The sequence below is a fragment of the Cupressus sempervirens genome, chromosome 6 (assembly GCF_028749045.1).
Source record: "Cupressus sempervirens isolate cs-2001-9-10 chromosome 6, ASM2874904v1, whole genome shotgun sequence".
Taxonomy (NCBI): Eukaryota; Viridiplantae; Streptophyta; class Pinopsida; order Cupressales; family Cupressaceae; genus Cupressus; species Cupressus sempervirens.
Genome location: NC_143123.1, coordinates 401,403,083 through 401,422,312, shown reverse-complemented (window position 1 = coordinate 401,422,312; position 19,230 = coordinate 401,403,083). Strand labels below are relative to the sequence as shown.

The window sequence follows — 19,230 nt, the reverse complement described above, 5'->3', positions numbered from 1 at the left end:
CGCCAATCTCCAAGTAGTAGAGATAATAAATAAACTAAGGAAGTAAAATTTATCACTAATATTATTTTCCACTTCCCCAGTAGAGTTTCCAAAAATCTATTGGTAAAAATATTTGTTCTTTTTAATTATAACTCTTAAATGCCCAAATCTGAAAGAATGACCCGACACCAATAGTTGAATAATCTATCATTAGGCTAGTAAATTTCCTCTAAATTGAAAAGTACGGTTCCCTTTTTGAATGATATTCAATGAATCTTGTTTATTCCTAAACTAATTTGGTACGTTCTTAACCTGAGAAGGGAAGACGAAAACCAAGCCAGCCCTAGATAGAACTAACTCAGATAGATTTTAGTTCCTAAACCTAGCCAATGCCAAGAACCCACAATTCCTATGACTTCTCGACATTGGTAATGTAATGATGTTACTGATTATGCAAATGCAATGACATGGAATGAAAATGAAGATTAAACATACTAATCCTTACAATAGGAATGAATGATAGTACTCTGATCTATCACCCACTCACCATTTAGATAAGAATGCAAGGAAGTTCTCAAAACTAATTATAACAATACTCTAATTGAAAATAATCAGAAAAAGTGATGCTCAAGTACTCTGATTCATAACAAAACCTTTCTTGTTTTAAACACAACAAACACAACACTTTGACTACATTTGCTTGCATTCTCCACCAAGTTTGTTACAAAAATTGATTATTAATCTCTAATGCATAAACCAAAATACAAAAATTAAATTCCCTCCCTTCTACTCCAATAATGCCTACTTTTTTGCAGAAATGAAGAAACCCTTCAATAGCATTGAGTTCCATATTTAACCTCCTTTCCCTATTCGTGACCCTTCAATTCTCAAGATAACTGATTTTTCAAGATGGTAACCCCCTAGCTAATATTTTGAAGAAAGCATACTCTTTGACACATGGCATATGTAACATCTCTTGAGTCTCCCTATAGGAAAAACTATTAATATGTAGGATCGACCCAATTGTCAAGTGCAGAATTGAGATGCTTCAAAAAAATGATTTTGCATTTGTAAGAGATTCACCTCTGCCTCTTCATCTTCCATTAAGATAATATAAATTGGATCACCCCATTGATATCTTTTCCTATAAAATTCCTGAGCAGTAGTAGGATCGAGAGACAATGCAAACTAATCTTTCCAGCAAAATTCAAAGTGTGCCTTACTCAAAGCATCATCCCATTCTTGAGAAAGAGGATGTTGTTTTGCTAAATTTGTTGCATGGGAACCAATCTTGTATGCTATGACACTAGCCTTGACATCATCTCGATTATGCAAGCCAAGATTTTCTTTAGGAGTCACATAACAGAGAAATGCAATACCAAGTGCACCTATATTAGCAGCACCAATAGCTGAGGTTATATGATCATAGCTAGGAGCAATATCTAGTTTGAGTGGGATAAGTGTGTAAAATGGTGACCCATTACACCAATCTAGTTGTTTATCCATGTTTTTAGGGATCTTATGCATTGGGATGTGACCAGGTCCTTCATTCATCACCTGTACATCCTTTTCCCAAGCATGACAAGTAAGCTCGCCTTGAGTAGAAAATTCTACAAATTGTGTAGCATCATTGGCATCATAAATAGAACCAGGTCTCAAGCCATCTCCTATAGAAAGAGAAATTTCATATTGGTTGCAAATATCAAGGATTTCATCCCACTGCTCATATGCAAAATTCTCTTTATGATATATCAAGCACCATTTTGCATGAATGGAGCCTCCTCGAGACACAATTCTAGTCATTCACTTTGCAATTAGAGGAATATAAAGAAGCAGAACACCAGCATGTATTGTGAAATAGTCTACTCCTTGTTCATCTTGTTCAATTAGAGTTTTCTTAAAAATCTCCCAAGTCAGCTTCTCACCAATTCCATCAACCTTTTCAAGAGCTTGATATATTGGTATTGTACCCATTGGCATAGAAGAATTAAGCAAAATCCACTCACAAGTTTCATGAATGTGTCAACCAGTGGATAAGTCCATTATGGTAGCTACACCCCACATGGTTTCCCACTGTAACTTTTGAACCTCCTCTTCAATTGAGCTTGTCATAGCTGAGTTTCTAATATTTGCATTTACCTTCACCAAAAAGTTTCTCTGAACTATCATAGGCTCCAACTCCAGATGTTTCTTGTTTGAAGGAATAATAACATGACCATAGGCCACCTTAGAACAAACAAATTCAACATCAACATTCTCTCTTGTAGCACAAAACAACATCTCTTCAGTTATCATACGTTGTTTTGCATAAAGCATTTATGTGAAGTGATGATCATCATGTCTTTCACAGATTTCAATTCATTCCTTTCTAATCTTAGGAAGACCAATCTGAGGATTTATATTTTGAGGACCACTTATATCATATACATCAAAATAAGGCTCTTCTTTAGAAAAGTGTATGGGACAAAATGGAACATGCATGACGAAGCCATTTGGCTTATGAATAACTTCTTTGGATTCCTTTGTGTTGTTGGGGAAACATTGCTCAAATGGTGGAAGTGGCAAAAAACTATGGAGTTGATGGGTCCACTATATGTCAATTGTGCATTTCCTTCCCCAATCCAATAGAAGGACCTACCATTAATGTAGCCCTTATCCCTAAATTCCTGAGCCTCCTAATGTCATTTTTTCCACTTCCAACAATTGATATTTTATGGAAATTGTCAGTACCTCCAAAGGATATGACCCATGCTACTTTCATAACATCCCCTTGGCTACTATGACCTAAAGCATAGATATCATTATGCACAAGTGAAGTTGAAGTTTCTAACATGCACGTCATGACTTTTGAATATGTGCAAGTATCTTTATTTGTCATGGGGCTTCCCTTGAAGCACGGACTTGGGCATTGAATCCAACACATCCATGAGCTCATAATGTCTTTAAACTTTGCAAACTTCCCTTTTTATGAAATCAATAATTTGAAGCATTTGAAAACCCTGATAATGTTTTCATAAGATTTCTCTCTTAATGTTAGCAGTTATAAGTTGGAAGGAGTCATTCCTTGGTGTCAACAATCTCATTTCATAATCTTGATGATTAACCACAAGCCATATTTGTATATGGGCACTTGACTTTGAGCGCGAAGTTTTATTTATGAATACAAAAACATTATTTCGAATAGATCATATGCATCATATGCTTTTATTTTGACATATTGGACTCCCACCTATATGATGATAAATGACATGTGAAGTAAACTGCGTCTTATTTTGCTTCTATATATTATCAAGCTTAGGCTCTTTACATATGATGCAGTGCTATATCTAACTTTAGCTGGAGTATGATATACCCATTACTACAACCCCCATACACATGCTATCCAAACTTCTTTCTATTACACTTGAGACATTTTTTTGAACAATTTGGGTTCATTTCTTAGTTGATAATACACTCGGTGATCTCCATATTCCATGTGGATGTGGGTTTTCTCTGTCATTCCTATCAAACATAATCATATTTTTCACATGCTAGATGCTACTCGGCCTCGATTTCAACTTCAAAAATGGCATTGAGAATATTCATCTTTCTCTCAAACTTGGGTTTGCATGATGAATTTGGCTTTCCTGTATAATGAGATTGACCATTGCAGAAAACATGCAAAGTTATTCTCCATCATTGATTATAATTCATTGTATAGGATAGTCTATATACATTAAGAGTTCAATAAACTCCATTCTTTGTTCCTCCAATGCCTCTGTCAAGATTTTCAACAGGGACTGTCGATTAGTGGAAAATTTATTTTTAGCTTATCCAGTGGGAGAAAACTAGAAATGGACCGTGACATCAAATTTTCCACTTCTTTATTGTGATCACTATTTTTTGTCAATTGTTTCATGAATTGCATTGAGCATGCAATCTTGATGTTATAAATTTGTGCCTTTTCATTTAAAATCAAGATTTTGCATTTCCTCTTTTCAGATGGAAAATGAGACTTTGACTTCTCCACTAGTGGGATTTTACCTTCAGAGTTCATTTTTTGCTTTTTTTGTTATAAGTAAAATTTGAATACATATCTGTAGTCATTATCCTTTGATCATAAAATCTAGAAGTCTTTGATTGAAAACTAATATCAAACACACTTGATCTTGGAAATTGCATTAATTCTGGGAATTTGAACTGTGAGACTAATCTTTGAACTCTAAACTCCTCAAACTTAGAGAATTTGGAATGTTGCATTATGGGTCTTCAAACCAATTCAACTTCATGAGAACACATTAGTAAAATCAAGGAACATATTAAGGGAATTTCTTTTCATGGAAGGCGGATTTTAAAGTTTAAAAATGGTGTACTGAAAGTGCACCTACACTACTCATGCTTGTAAGGAATCCATTTGTCTTAGGAGATTGTGTTCTAATATTGATGTTGATGTAGGACAAATTACTACTTGGTGCAACAGTTAGAGTGTTATTTTCCTTTCAAAGAATCCAAATTTCCATGCCAGAACAAAGCACATTGATGTGTCATTTCACTTTGTGAGAGATATGGTGGAAGATGGAAAGGTAAATTTGGAGAAGGTAGATACTATAAAGAATATTTCAAATGCATTGACAAAACCAGTGGCCACGAAGAATTTTAGATGGTGTTTGGAGTCTATGGGCCTTTCAGCCTATAGCGGTTAGTTCCTTTTATGTTCCTACTACTCTTACAAGGTATTCGACAAGTGGGAGAATGTTAGGAATAAGGTGTCTCAACCTTGGATAATTCCTACACTTATTATTTGTTTTGTAAATATATTTTTTGCAAATAATGTAATTAAGTGTGAGTTTACATGTCTAGTTGGCATGTTGATGTGTCACTCCATTTGCATGTGTTAGCATCTTGAATTGTGTGTAAGGAGATCATGGCTAAAATGGTTATGGTGGATTCTTGTGATGCGTGAGTATTGTGCACTCGAGTCTCCATCTAGCCTGTAGGGTTCAAGGCATCGACTTGAAAAAAAAATTGGGTTCGTACTTTTTTGGAGAATGGTAAAACCATAATACAATTCTTCTTTGGAAGTTTCCCTAAAATGGAAAGTGCATGATATAAGTGACTTTAGGGTTACAAATAGGGGAGAGTGAAATTCTATTATTGGTATTGTTGGTAGTGTTTTGTTGCGACTAGATTTGTCTTTTGTGTCTTGAAAGAACTTGCATTGCAAGTATGTTGTAACCTTTGTGTCAAAGATAATACATTGTTTAGGGTTTGGAGGGGTGGGGTTGTTTTACCAAAAGGTTTTTCCCCACCAACATATATTTTTGTTTGTGTTTTCTTTCTCTATCTATTTTCTATATTCATGGTTGACTGCAATATTTTTGTTTACATAATATCAAATATGAAATTGTAAGGATTTAAATAGAATTTGCACAATACTTTCCTTAAAGGATTAGTGTAGGAAGTTTTTTCCGCACCTAAGTTTCCTTACATGATGTATTGAATGTGTTTATAGACCCCTAATAGGGTCCATACTCTAACAAGGAATATATATATATATATATCTTTGTGGGCATTGTTGGCCAAATTTGCCTTCCCACCAAAATTGTCATATTTGAATTCAAATGTTACATGGTCACTTCCCACCTTTAATATTAAACAATGTCATGGAAATACAAAATAAATTAAATAAAAACCTTATAATATTTTTGTATTTCCTAAGTTTATTTTCAATTCCTACAACTTTCTCCAACCATTAGATCTCCCACAGATATATGGTAGTCACTTTCCCGCATTTTGGAATTTCCTAGTGTTTAACAAATGCAAGAAAGCAACCTTTTGCCACGCATCCATGGTGGAACCTTACTTCTTGTTGGTGGGCCATATTTGGTTGTGATGACATTTTGGTGTTTGTTGGCATTTTGATTGGTTATCGAATTACTACATTTTGTATTTTTTACAAAGTTTCTAATGATGTGGGGAAGTGACTTTTTGACATGTGGACTGGTGGGTCCATTCTTCCATGTTGACTAATAGGGTTAAAAGGTAGTGCCAAAAAGAATGATAGGTTGTGCTAAGGTGGATTTCATTCTAGTTTCTTTATGCTAATTTTCCAGAAAGGGTGACATTTTGTCATGTTGGATGTTGAGTAGTCTGTGGGCCCAAAAATATTAAAGGGGAAGGCATAGTAATAACGAAGGTTTTCATGATCATCAATCTTTTGTAGATCGACGATCAATGCTTCCTCACATTATGAAATTTTAATGACATTAAATATTGCAAGCAAGCAAAAAATGGCCACATGCCCTTGGTGGACCCCATTCACTAGATCATAAAGGGTGAAGGTCAAGGCTACAATAATACAACCAAGTTTCCATGTTACGATCTTACAATCCAATGTAAGATCATGAAGTCAATTATCAAGGTCACCAATGTTACGATATGCAATTATTGTAATATTATAGAAGCGGATGGTCATGGTAGGTGATAAGGAAGGGTTTCAATCTTATGGAATATGGTTTTTGTAATGTCGTAGGTGTGACTAAAAAGGTCTTCCAAAGGTACAAAGAAAAAGGTTTATCATATCATCATGGCAATTGTAAGATCGTAAAGAAAATTTAAAGGGAGCCTAATGTCATGATAAACTGACAATCATAAGATCATAGAGATTATTAAGAGTGTCCTTAACCATAAGATAGGTTGATGATCATATGATGGTAGAACCTCAAACTGACCACGATAAAGGTATTCACTTGTCCAAGATAGAAAGGAAAACAGTCTTCAACCAATAGAATTACAGGAAAGGTACAAGACAAACATTGAATATTATTGATCTACTAATATATCTAACTTGGTGTGTTGATAGTAATAAAGGAAACTAACTCTTTAATGGAAGATCAGATTTTTTATCATCTACAAATTTCTTTCAGGATCCCCATGCCTTGTAAATGCAAAAGGAGCATGTGTTCATCACCTGGTTATCCATCTACACAACTATGCATTGATTGGCATCATTTCCATCACTTCAATGTTTGCTCCAGTCAGGGTTTCCATGATTCTCATGCCTCTATAAGTGTACCAAATAAAATATACTATTTGGATCATCTTAATTTTCCTCTGAGTACTTAAAGACAGTGGTCGTTGTGAAGTAACTTTAGTTAGAAATGTCTTAGTTATACCTGAGCTATAAAGGCAAATTTTGTAATCTTTATAAGGGTTGATCTTTCTTGGATTCTCTAGCATTTCTTCTAGGCATACTACTCTAACTTCTCATGCCTCTAAGTCATTGTAATCCTTTGTTGAGTCTCTTTTAGCCATTAACATATTGTATAAGATTTCTTAGCCTCTGGTTAATGTTCCTATCTATATTCTACAATTTGTATGATTGTATCTACTTCTAGCATTTGAATGATATTAAGTGAAGTTTCTTCCTATGGCATTATTTTTTTGTTTGATCTACATGTGGTTGTTGAATTAAGAAAAGTCTAAATCTATATTCTTTGAGGTTATAACTAGTTAATTGTGCATTTATAGGTAGAGATAAGGTTAAACACTCTATTTTGGTGCATTGCCCCTTAGGTTAGAGTCAGTAGATTTTCTTTTGTACATTCCTTTTCCCTTTTCCTCTCCAAGTGCAGATTAGGTGCACCTTGATAGTAAAGGAAGTCGGCCTTCTCTAGAGACTCAACCTCACAATTCAAGTCCCATAGCTTGGAGGTTGTTTCCATGTTTCACAAGGTTGTTGTTAGCTAAAAACTTTGGACAAGGGTGTAAACTTTTATGACAACAATTTTGGCATTCTACTGGGACAATATTCAGAAGATTTCAAAGCCATTTAGTTTCAAAAGAGAAGAATTTAAGGTTGATATTGAGAACATAGTATTTCTCTCAATAATCAAGTCTCCAGAGGCTCATTTCTACACTTGGCAACTCTACACCCTTCATATTTGGTTTTAGACCAAAGTTGTTGTGATTCATGCCCAAAGCTTAAACAAGGGCATCTTCTAGAGGTAATTTTTAGTATCAAGAGATTTCATTTTCAAATCTTAGGAGAAGAAAGACTAGAGCATATTTATCACTAGTTAGGAGTGAAACAGTAACTCATACCCTTGCAAGATCCATTTCCACTCTTATTGTTAGATCTCAACCTCGGTTTCCATCAACTCATATCAATAAATCACTTTCTTATATGGCATAGCCTAGAGCTCATTCTTTTATCACCTTTAATAGTAGAATTCCTCTTTTATTATCCCAAAGACATGGTATACCAGTAGCTACACTTAAAAGCATACCTGAATTTATTGGTGAAACTTCTATCTCTCCCTTAGAACATATTCAAGAGGTTGCAAATGTCTACAATATCCATGGTATTATAGAAGTTGATGTGGTTGTTATACTCCTAGATTAATCTTTAAAATGGAAATCCCTACAATAGTATAGGGGTCTATCACATGGTTCTATAATGGACTGGGATGAGTTAGGAGCAAGACAATGTAAACACTTTGAGGACAAAACTAACTATTTATCACTTTTAGGACAGCCAACTACCATAAAAAGAGCCCCCCATAAATGTATGACTGATTTCAACTACAAATTTTAGAAGACATGTGATAGAGTACTTACTTTAGTGAAGCCTACCCCTAGTAATTCCTTCTTACATTACCTCAAAGCTTTTAATAGTGATATTGCCACTATAATCCAAACCATGGGAGGAGATACCTTACCCGATGCTTATGAAATAGCAATAAGGTTAGAAATCATATTGATACAAGGAGGAAAGTTAGCTCCAAGGCCTCATATGCCTTTCTTCCCTGATATCCCAAACCACCAACCAACAATAGCCCCTACTCCTACAACTTTTACATCACAACCCCTTTCACTAGTCCCTCAAGCTTCCACATCTTCGAATGGAATGGATGAAATCAAGGAGATGATGCATTCTATAATGTTGAACATAGATAAAAGATTTCAATGTTAAGAGAGGAAGTTGGAAGATAGCTTCTCTATGATGTATAAAGTGAGAAACAAAGTGATGACTTTGGAGACACAAAAAGCTCAAGGTAATAAGGCTCATCAATTGCAATATCAAACTTTGAATAATGGTAGGCCTCCAAATCATAATTATGGGAAGATTTCTTTTGATTAGAATATGCAGAATAGTCATGCTTCTACCTCAAATGCAAATCAAAGTAGGGCCATAGTCCCTCACAAAAATATGGCTCAAGATCAAGATTTTTGTCCCTCCAGCAACCACTCCTATGCCTATTGCATGTGTCAAAAGGTTGAATCCTATTTAGCTTTGACCACCCAAGAGCTTGCAATAGGATAGTCATATAATGAGAACCAACCCAAGGATGCCTCACATATGCAAAGACAAGGTGATTTCTCCTTCATGAATCATTAGGTGGAGGAATATTGTAATGAAAACTAGGACTTCATTACTCACAATACTAATAGCAAAAGAAGAGCTATTAAAGATGCTACCCCTCCTCCTCCTAATCAAGCTTCAACATCAAATGCAGTACCTCATGTACGAGTAGCAAATAATCAACCCAATGCTCCTCAACAAAAAAGATAGAATAATAGTAGAGAAGATATGAATGACCCCCAAGTTATTCCAACTCAACCCCCTACACATGTAGTTCCCAAGGCTTCTACCAGAGCACCTAATACCTCATTCAGTGTGGTAGAGAAAATGAACAAGACAAATGTGAATATTTCCATGTGGGATGTTGTTGCTACTATACCCATGCAAAAGAGCTTGCTACAGTGCAAGAATTGGAAAATATTAAATGAAAGGATCAGCCATCTAGCATGGAAAGTGCCACAAGCCTAATACAACCATCAAGGGAGATAGAAACAAGTAAAAGGGTTAGACCTCCTCCATTTTATGTTTCTTTGATTATAGGGGATAAGCTAGTCCATAATTGCATGATTGACTCAGGGGCTAATAGTTCAGTGATGCTTAAGTGTGTTGTTGATACTTTAGAAATGAAATATGAGCCCATTGTTAGGGATGTATTATAGTTGGATGGTAGTACTATCAAGATTGTAGCTATTCTTAGGAATTTTGAATGGCCCCACATGTACACCCCAGTTGTACTATAACTCAAGATATATCAATTGCTAAGGTCAAGCCACACTTTTCCATTTGTCTGTCAAGAGACTTCATTACCCAAGTAGGTGGTTATATATCTTCTAATTTGTCATATATGTTTTTTAGAACAAGATATGGGAACAAGGCTTCAATCATAGTATAGAATCTAGCCCTCCATCATATTGAACCCTACACCCCTAATCTCATCAATATGAATTGCACTATCCTAGAAATGGATGAGAATGACATAATAAATGAGCCTACCACTTCTCTAGTAGAGATACCTAATTTTCTCTTAGATGAGTGGGCTAATGCATATCAATTTGATCCCATACCAGAAACCATTGAGATAGGTCACTAGTACATTTGGGCTCATTTTTTGACCTTTATTGGTCAAAATTTCAACCCATTTTTTGACCAATCTTCGACCAAATTTGACCAATGAATTGGTCAATAATTTTCCGATCAAAAAATGTCCAGGTTGTTGAGCCATTTTCTGTCATTCATTGATCAAACTTTCGACCAATGCTTGGTAGAAATCTATGGGGCATTGGTCAAAATTTTGACCAATGCATGGTGGAAAACTAGATGGCACTAGTTGAAAACTTTTTGGTTGAAAATTCGACCATCCAGTAGGTTGGTCAAAACTTTGACAAATACGGTGGTAGAAAAATGTTGGCGTTTTTAGCGCATTTTTTGCCATTCATTGGTCGAACTTTCAACCAATGCTTGGTAGAAATCTGTAGGGCCCATATCATGGCAGGGATATCATGGACCCACTTCCCGTGTACTAGGTACAAAGATTTTTTATCGTGAGATTGAGTCGAGATCAAAGGGTGGCATTGACTCACTATGAAGAAGTGCTCGGAAGTTAAGTATAGCGAGTTAGCGAGTGTGGCCCACTACTATTGAAGTAAAATTGTTGTCCACAAGATCAAGTCTGGATCGACGATGCTCGTTGACTCGCTATAAAGAGATGTGCAAAAATTAGGTATACCAAGTTAATGAGAAATGGACCCACCATCATGTTCTTAAAGGTTGTTTCAATTGTCTACCACACGATTAAAGTAAGATCAGTGATCATCGCTAGCTCGCTGTGGAAAGGTGCTCAAGAATTATGTATGACAACTTAACGAGTTGATGACATGTGTGCGTATTCATGCATGGGCTCGGTTTGAAGTGCCAGCCTTGAAGGAAAGGTAGAGGTGGAGGTGTTTTATTGGCTTGACTACCAATGTGTTAAGAAGAAAGTTGAGTCATCTTAGTTGTAATTCCCAGATCATAGGATTTTTCAAGGATCAACGGCACAAGTTTAAAAAAGAAAGTGCGATGCCACTCTGTTTTTCTATTTAGAGCATTTATGATAAGTGAAAGCTTTTCGTGTGGGAGAAATAGAGAATAACACAAAGATTTTCATTAATTCCAGTCCCACATGAATAGAGATTACAAATTTTTTGAGCATAAGAGCCTGATTGACTGTGTCGTGTTAAGCTTGGTAAACACGTGAAACTATTCTTCTATCATTCGAGAGAAATTTTAGAAGTAGAGAGAAGAACAAGTTCAGAAAGTCAAGTAAGTACTCATATTATAACCTCTGTGGCATTCCAATTCTCTCAATACTGTCAAAATGCCTCCTAAGAAACCATTCTCTGGGAAAATTAATTATATGGATAGGAATGTCCACAATGATTTATTAGAATTACTCCCAGAATCTATTGTACAGCCTGCACAAGTTAAAAAGTTAATTTCCTTAAACCCTAGGCTTAAAATTGGTGATGGCCTATATGACAAGGGAAACTGGGTTAGGGATGCAACAACTACTCAAACTAGCCTTATCTTGTTTAAAAAGTGGTTTTCAAAAAGAAAGTTGTTTGCCCCGCATGCTAATGTCTGGAATTCTGATTTGGGAAAGTTAGTAGTCCCAAGTGTTTTCATGGATTATGATTTGCTTGAAGCCATTGCTAAGAATTATGACCAAGCCATTAGGGTTGTAAGAAGAAAGGATGGTGTGCCTCTAGTCTTGATTACTCTTGAAGAAATTAGAGAGGTTTTTCACCTGGAACCATTATCAGACTACCATGTACAAATCAATCTGCTAGAATTAGAGAATGAATATAAAGAAAAGAAGGATGTAATTAGGGGAAGTGCACTAAGGGCACATATTGGTACAATAGGAACTTTGCCAGTAATTACTGCAGCCTCTAGAGAGCCTTTTAAGAAGAGTCTTTTCACTTCTCGGGCTGTAGAGATATACAGGACCTTATGCCAAGTTTTTGGTGAAGATGAGCAAGAATTTATGCCCATTGGTTTCATGTACATGATGGTTTAGATTGATTCCTTTGGTGTAGATGTTATTTTTTATTTTGCTTCCTTTTTAGCTGAAGAAATTCACATTGGTTTAGTTGGGATTGTGAAACGCAAGGTGGAAAAAAATTTTGGTCACTACTCTCTATTAATGCATATGTTTTTGTTCAAAGGAGTGACATATTTTGGTAATGAGATGGAACTAAATAGAGAGGAGAATGGGGAAATACTTCTAGTCCAGTTGTGGAGTGCAGATATGACCTGGGATGCAAGTAATGCTAGTTTTGTCAAATTTGATAGATATTTTGCTGCTAAATTGAGATGCCTCATATTGAGTGAAAATCCCAGAATCCCTAGGGTACTAATGAGTCTCATTAGGCCTATGGGTAACCCCCATGACTTGAAATTTTCACATAATTGGGGAGATATCATCCCCTACCCTATTTCTACTATTTTTAGAATCTATGGTTTCAAGGGGAACCCTCATGTTTTGCCTTACCAAGTTCCTTTGAAGGTGGGAATGGCTGAAGTTTTATGGCAGTTAGGGGGAGTTGAAGAAATTTTTTTGTTGAAAAGGAAATTAGGGTCAATTTTCCCTACCTGCACAGTGGCCCATCAATTTGTGATTACAAAAGGGGGATGGATCTTTTTGCATAAAATTTTGCAGCAGTATATGATGGCTCTCTCATCCCCATTTTTGTGATTCTGAGGGATTTTTCAATCAGATGTTGAGGCATAGAATCAAGTTGGGACCGGTCAAGAACGATTCTTATTATCCAGAGGATATTATAAGGAATGAATTCTCATTGCAAGAGCAAGAAACTAAAAAGGAAAAATGGAGAGCTTATTCTCGGGTCCTAGAATTCATTCATTGTTTTGATAATAAATATGATCCTTTGGATAATGCTATTACAGAGGCTGACAAAATAAGTAAGCTCATGAATACCTTCCTTGAAATAATGGAGGTCATGAATGAAAAGAAATATTTTTTTATTGATTCATATCCTGATAAGGCCAGAGAGGTCATGAGGAGGTTGTCTTTCACTCCAAATGTGAGAACTGATAAAATAATTGTACAAAAGAGGCCTAGATATACTATAATTCAGAATAAAAGGGTTCCTATAGACAAGGGCAAACAAATAATAGGATCTACCAGTATAGCCCAAGAGGAGAGACCTGAAGAACCTAGTCCTGAGAGGCAAAAGGTAATGATAGAAGAAAGGCCTCAAGATGAGGAATATTCACCCACCCAGTCCCCTTTGAGGATTGGAGAAGAGTAGCTCACTGGTGAACGGGTTGAAAAAATGGGATCACAGGGAGATATTTTTATTACTCAAGTAGAATTAGATGAGGGTAACCCTCCAAAACTTCCTCTCCCAAGTTTGGATCTAACAATAGCTAATTATAGAGGTAGGGAGTTAGACCCTATATTAGAGTAGGCAAGTCATAAATTTTTGACTAATGACAATTTTGTGAAATCAAGGGCTTTTCAACAGTTTGCATGGAGGACAAGAGTATTGGAGAAGAGTAGCTCACTAGTGAACGGGTTGAACAAATGGGATCATGGGGAGATATTTTTATTACTCAAGTAGAATTAGATGAGGGTAACCCTCCAGAGATTCCTCTCCCAAGTTTGGATCTAAAAATAGCTGATTATAGAGGTAGGGAGTTGGACCCTATATTAGAGTAGGCAAGTCATCAATTTTTGACTAATGACAGTTTTGTGAAATCAAGGGCTTTTCAACAGTTTGCATGGAGGACAAACATGAACATTTTCGAGGAGAAATGTAAAAAGATGAAAACAGAGCATCCAGAAATGGATGAAACTTCCATGCAAAGCCAAATTAAAGAAGAAATGATGAAGGAATTATAGAATATAAGCCCTGAGAAGGGGAGGAAAATGATAAAGGCATCTAACATTTTATTATTGCCCAATTGGGATATTGCAAATGCATTAATTTTCAATTCTGTTTCAAGTAGATTGGAGTTACAAGACCCAAATAGAAGAGACTTCCAAGGCACTTCATTCATTGAAGATCAAGCTACATTGGTCAGTTGGTCATTGAGAAAAGGATCTAGAGCCACACCATCACAATCAGATGAGTCTGGGTTGATGGGAAATATACTTGTAAGAAGGGTTGCTGACACTTCACATGTACAAGCAGCATATTGGAATGTGGATTCTTCTAAGTTTGTGTTGGCCACTGCTAAGAAGGAGGAACAGGTTATGTCTGAGTTACAGAATAAATATGAAACACTTCTTGAGGCCTATAATAGGGAGATAAAAAGGAGAATTGAACCTGAAAACAAGGCAATGGGAAAATCTACAAGGCCAAGAATAACATACCCCCGTCCTCCAATAGAACCTTTTAAATCCACCCCCCTTGTAGAGATACCAGACACACCTCAAAGGCCTGAATATTATACAGCCAAGGAATTTGAAGAAGAGAAGAGAAAACTATGGGCCTTACATGTAGAGTTAAATACACAGTATGAGGATAAGCTTAGAAAGGCTCTAATGTATTTAGAGGACAAAATTGAGTAGCCCTTATTCTTTGATCAGTTGGTAAAAGTAATAGATATATGGGAGGAATTGAAAACTCATGATGATACCCTGAAGCCTATTGTTAATAAATGGGGAATAAGGGAAAAGGAAATCACCCTTCTATGTTATTCAGTTATAAAGTCTTCCCATGACCATGTTCAAAAATTGTATGATATTGCTAATGACCTATCAGATTTTGATAATAGGAGAGGTACTCTGCAACTGAAAATTGTTTCTTATTTGAATAAGTACAAGAATCAAAAAAATTGATCTATTTCCTTGTGCCTTGGATAGAAATAAGAAATTGAAAAATAAGGAAGAGTGGAGTAAAGAATTGGATGACCTTTTCTGCACAAAGATAAATAAAGTTATTAATGAAAAGGGGCATGCTTGGTGGGCCACCACGACAGAGGAATTGGTTAAAGTCCAACTATTTTTTGATTCTTTGAAGCAAGAATTTGTTGGTTTTGAAAAGGAGGTTGGTTATATTTTAAAAAAGAAAAATGATATCCTATAGTTCAGCTGGCCGGATGATATACAATTTGACACTTGGATGGCAGATATTTTGTTGGACAAGCAGTTAGAGGAGGATAGTTCAGATGATGATGAGAAACTAGAAGGTGAGCTGCAGGTTATTGACACCTCTGCACTAGAACTAAAAAAAGAAGAAGGGGAAAAGGTATTAATGCCTGCTCAGGGTGAAAGTAGTGAGAACCCGCAGGAGAAAACTGATTTGGAGGTATCACAAGATCATCCTTCTTTGGCCAGCTTGGTAGCCACGTATTCTGAGGAGCCAGAATAATGAGAGACGAATCAAAAGTTGATGATTCACAATAGAAACTAGAATGGGCCTACCTGAAGGAATATTTGATACGCCTAGCATTCTATTGTGATTGTTTTTGTCTTTTGTATGATGCTTTGTTCCTTGGACACTTGTCAGATCACAATTTCCCTTTCCTTGTTGCAACTCATGCTATATAAATGAGTTTTCAAGGCATTGTGATGGTCTGAGACTTGTGCAACTTTTTGTTTCTTTCAAGAAGAGTAAATATTCAGTCGGCCCAATAGTATGTAGAGGTTTTGATTTTGCTTCCATTGTACTTTCTGATAAGAAAATTAAAATGACAGAAATGGCAATCTATTCTGGGCATTCAATTGGTTTTCTATTGGTTATTATATTAGTCATATGAAAAGGATAATACAAAGGGGTATTTACACTATATCTGTGGATCATCAATTTCTGTCTCTAGTTTATGGGTTTGTTTACTTTTAAGTCATTTAAATAAGGTTTATTTGGCCTAATGTAGTGTGGATGGGTTGTATGCTGGTTTTATTGTTGCTTTTAATTCAAGCAATTATATAAATGCTTCAATAAATTATTAGGGTTTATGAGTTCATAAAAGGGATATTGCATAAGAATGGAGATGGGTGATTGCAGTTGATTAATTCTTATACAAGTTATTTGAATTAGATCTCCCGCTAATAGTCAATTTCTTGCCCAATGGATAAGGCACTAGTCCTATAAATCAGAAGTAAACAAGGATGAATTCTACTGCTGCATATCAAATCATCTTACAAAATCAAAATTATTTTCAATCCTGTTCAAGAATTATAAATGCTGGTCTCAACTCATTTATATCTAATTCCTGAGTCTTAGGTAGCTGCTATTTCTAGGAATATTTGTAAATTTTAGGAGAATTATGACCAGATCTGCTGATAAGGGATGTGTATAAGTTTAAGAGCATTGAAGAATTGAAGTGATCTGTGTATGTATGTGAGGGTGACAGAGGAGAATTAGAATGAAACTAAGATAATTTCATTTTTTAATTCTACTGCACCGTGCACTTGTACAGATCCTTTCTTGTTCCTCTTTGTACCCACCACTTAGCCCACATTATTGAGTGTCCTATACAAGAAAGTCTTATAGCAAGAAATTTACCCAAGATTCATGGAGTTGTTCCACTATAAGATATGATGAAATCATGAACTAATTGCCTATTATTTAAGAAAATGAGAAACACTATAAGACACTTTGTAGTGCTGCAATAATAGCCAAATCACCAAAGTAGGCATGCTTTTTGGATCATATTCTCTCTCAGACACAGATGTAACATGCATTTTGGTTGCAGGTGATTTCTAGGAGCTTGGGGTTCACTATCAATTCCAACACCTTCGACTAAAATTTTTGAACAAGTCAAAAGTTGTTCCACTATAATGATTACTAATAAACTTTATCATTGTTCAAGTCAAAATTTTATCATTAGCAAAAATGGTAGATAATTTTGTTCATGGTCTCAAGGAAAACAAAGACTACTTGACAATAGCAAGAAACAACACAGATGACTTAGAAATAGTCTATCACAATGAAAGACATATTTTTCCCACCATAACACTAGCAGTGCTCTACTGTCTCATTTTTGGTAATAGAGACACCCCCCAAACATGAAGGATTCACCCCCCAAACATCTTCAAACATGAAATGATCCACTATCTATTAGATTGGTGTCTAATCCAGGCTAAACCTCCATCAGCAATTACCATCCAACACTACACTTGCACCAAGTTTTCCCACTCTCCTGCATTTAGTTAATATAGTAAAAATAAATTATCACAACCTCATTGTCTCCCACCAATAACAATGACTACAGGTGGTAGGAGAGAATCTACATTGGAAACTCTAGAATAAGTACAGTTGACTGTGCCTAACCAATCACTAGTTTGAATGCACCAGTCTATTATTCCTTACTCAACCCGCAATGAAAATTAAAAGAATGTGTGGACAAGATAATAAAAATAATAAAATGTTCTCACATTAAATATTAGTCAAAATGCATTTGATACATCATAGGAACTCACTGTTCCATGGGACAGAGACTGAATTGCAGAGAACAGGATTATTTTATTGATTATAATTTTTTCACAATGCCTTGTCTCACCACTCCAACTCTACTTCTCCCCCAAACACTCGAAAAATCCCTTCTAAATGACCAAACAACAATAAACAACCACTTCTGTCTAACTATCTGACTGTTACCAGTTCGTTATAAACTGAAATTTGTTGTCTAGTTGATACAAAGTGTCAACTTCGACAACTTACAATCATATATGCCTTTAATAGATTTCACTAACCTTTTCAAAGGTTTTATAACTTCACTAACCCTTCCAAAGACACCTAAAACCCTTACAAGATTTTCTTTGCATTTTTTTCTACATTTGATACTTTTCTTATAGGTGGACAAGTCTATCACAAACATCCAACATGTCTATCCTTAGACTTCATGGCAAAAACCCTACAAACAACACACAAAAAATAAGGACATGAACCATCCAAATCTCTAATAGCTTGTGGATATCCCAAAGATGCATAAGTGCATGACTTGTGAAAACCAAAAAGATAAGACTAACTTGTATAACAAGCAAATAACCAAAATGATTTTATGTCTGTGTTATGTTTGACAATGAAAATGATATTTGGATTCAAGTATAAGGAAATTTGTATCAATCAATTCATTAAATATCATTTGAATAAAAATGAGATTTTAAGAGATTCAAGAGCATAATTATAAGCCAAATTTGTGGAAGACTTAAATCAAACCTAAGTGAACAGACATGTGAAGGCTTATTTTGAATATGATGAGCAGATCTAAGGCAGAATTTTAATGAAGGTATATTCCAAGTTTAGAGCATTTATTGAAAAATAATATTTCAAATCTTGGTGGATTATTCATAAGTACAAGGCAGATTTTTTGAAGACCTCGAAGGAGATCTAAGGCAAATCTACCTACATTATAAACACATTGCATTTCAAAGGTCAGTTCCTTCTGCATTGCAGGATTTGAGGTTGGTGTCTCTTGCTAATTGAGTCTACACATTTGTTTGAAGTTATATACATACATACATATGTGTGTGTGTGTGTGTGTGTGTACATATACACACAATTCACCTACAAGGATTTCCATGCTAAATAGTATATGCATCTTGTCTTATTTTGTTAGACATCAACTATGTGAATGCTTTCTACATTGCTTTCAGTTGACTAAATATATATAATAAAATATGCAGGTTTCTATGCCAAACTAACTCCAATGTGGACAAATATCTAATAATTGGGATTTAAACTAAGCAAGAACTATATGTTCAAGGAACCAAAAGATGACTGCAATGAGACTATTACAAGTGAAAAAAATTCAGTCTCATTAAAGAGAATTGGGATGTGTGTTTGAAGACTTAACAAATTTGAGCTTCACTTGGTTTCAAGAATACTATAATATTCTCTACTTAACAAGGCCAGCCACGTGAAGGTGGAAGCTCATCTGGCCTCACCCCCCTC

The 19,230-nt window shown here is 35.5% G+C and overlaps 1 pseudogene; it reads right to left on the bottom strand.

Moving 5' to 3' along the window:
- Positions 1-1,005: 1,005 nt before the first annotated feature.
- LOC149552754 (phosphomethylpyrimidine synthase, chloroplastic pseudogene) lies at positions 1,006-2,821 on the bottom strand (annotated as a pseudogene).
- Between the last annotated feature and the right edge of the window lie 16,409 nt (positions 2,822-19,230).